General features: G+C 44.9%; 1 non-coding gene across 1 annotated transcript; it reads right to left on the bottom strand.

Annotated features, from left to right (window-relative positions):
- Positions 1-1,740: 1,740 nt before the first annotated feature.
- Positions 1,741-1,811, bottom strand: trnag-gcc (transfer RNA glycine (anticodon GCC)). The gene has a single exon. It is a non-coding gene; the product is annotated as a tRNA-Gly (tRNA).
- Between the last annotated feature and the right edge of the window lie 246 nt (positions 1,812-2,057).

The raw sequence follows: 2,057 nt of genomic DNA, 5'->3' as shown, positions 1-2,057 counted from the left end.
TCCTCGTCGGATGTTCTGACGCTGCCGGTGAACGGTGAACGCCTCACCGCTGCGCAGAGGGCTGACCCGAGTTTGAAACGTTGCTTTGAAAGTGTGGTTAGTGCGGACAAAGCAAGTGATGAAATAGTGGTCTATCTGATTAATAAAGAAATCCTGGTGCGTAGATGGACTCCTGCTGCGACTGGTGCTGACTCTAGTGTCTCTCAGGTTGTTGTGCCTTTTGTGTATCGGGAACATGTGCTTTCAATTGCTCATGACAGCAAATGATCAGGTCATTTGGGGATAAACAAAAGCTACCGATTGATCCTAAAGCATTTCTTCTGGCCTGGATTAAAATCAGATGTTGCGAAATTCTCTCGCAGTTGCCATGTTTGCCAAATATCGGGTAAACCAAATCATCGGAAGGGGCTGCCGTTCGGGCTTCTGGCACCGTGCTCTAATGTTTACGGTGACCGTGACCGGCAACCTGGCGTCGGTAGCGATTTGGTTCAACCACACAACTTTTATCCAGAATCGAACCCAGGCCTCCCGCGTGGCAGGCGAGAATTCTACCACTGAACAATCAATGCTTACATATGGTAATTTTTACAACTGCATGAAAACACCCATTAAAAGGGCCATTAGTCTCTGGCTGAACTGTTTATCTGATAGTCAAATAGCTTTTTAAAGTCCCTCAGTCAACACCTATCTAGCGTCAGATTGGAAGGGAGGTGGGTTTCCCACCATTTCTGTAAGTTTGTCTGTGCTTGTTTGTGGTATTGGTACATTGCAGTTGTGTAATTCTTATATAAAAGCCCATTGTTCCAAAATATATATTTTGTTACCACACTTTAAAATTTTCCCCAAATTATCCAGGTGGCCCAACAACTCTTAACATCTGTTATGAGAAAATACAGGAGCCTTAACGAACCCAGTGAAAGCAATAGCCTTAATAAGGACCCCACACTTGGAAAACTAAGACCTGGATGTTTGAGAATTTCTCACCAACAACTCACTCTTTGGGCCCCTTAACACCAGTCAATCAACGTCTGAGGGCAGAAGACCACCTGAATATTGTTGTCGTTTATCCTTGGCCTCAGGTGGCCCAACAACTCTTAACATCTGTTGTGACAACATCCACGAGTGCTAACGAATCGAGTGAATACAATGGCCTTCATAAGGACTCCACACTTGGAAAACCAAGACATGGAATTTTAAGAATCTCTCACCAACAAGTCACTCTTTGGGCCCCTTAGCACCAGTCAATCAATGTCTGAAGGTAGAAGACCACCTGAATATTGTTGCTGGACAATTTGGATACCTTGACTGTGTTTTGCCATTCCTCTCTTTCCTTTCCCACTGCTGCATCTACACAGTGCACATTGTACATGACTTCACACCAGTCCAGAAAAAGCACATGTGCAGCAAAAGGGATGCGCTGTGTGAGGCTTGAACTCCAAACCTCTAGATTATGAGACTGACACGCTGCCTACTGCGCCAACGAGGCTAGCAATGTGTTTAAACTAGATGGGCAAAATCGAAAAGATCTCTCAATGTAATGTTGAGTTGTCCCTCACACAAGAGCCAGGGTGCCTGTATCCAAGGAAATGCAGGTACAACGTCGGCACTGGAGCGCTGGTGTGTCAACAAAGACTACTTCAACTGCTATCATCATGTGCCACCTAGAACACAGACGGCTTTGAGAGCAAAGGTTAGCCTTAGCCATGAGTAGTATGGTACTATAAGCTAAGTCAGATGCAATGCATTGGCTGGGAATCGAACCCGGGCCTCCCGCGTGGCAGGCGAGAATTCTACCACTGAACAACCAATGCTTATGTAGTGGCCGTTTGTCCACAAAAGCAACGAAAAATTTCTAATCAAACTTTAAATCATAAAAAACTCAAAAGGCCACTTTTGCACCGTGGGTTGTGGTGTACACGGATGGGAGAAAGCATGAAGTCCAAACGACTTTCAATTTTCAACAAAAAACGTGATTTATTTAATCGGATAACAAGCAAACACAGAACAAAGAAAAATTCCTGTGCCTCTCCCGCTCCGGTAAAAAACCATTTGCCCAC

This window comes from Seriola lalandi, unplaced genomic scaffold (assembly GCF_002814215.2).
Source record: "Seriola lalandi dorsalis isolate HSWRI2012SDOR001 ecotype SW California unplaced genomic scaffold, Sedor1 jcf7180002054551, whole genome shotgun sequence".
Taxonomy (NCBI): Eukaryota; Metazoa; Chordata; class Actinopteri; order Carangiformes; family Carangidae; genus Seriola; species Seriola lalandi.
The sequence above is the reverse complement of the archived record's forward strand: the minus strand, read 5'-3'. Positions and strand labels throughout refer to the sequence as shown.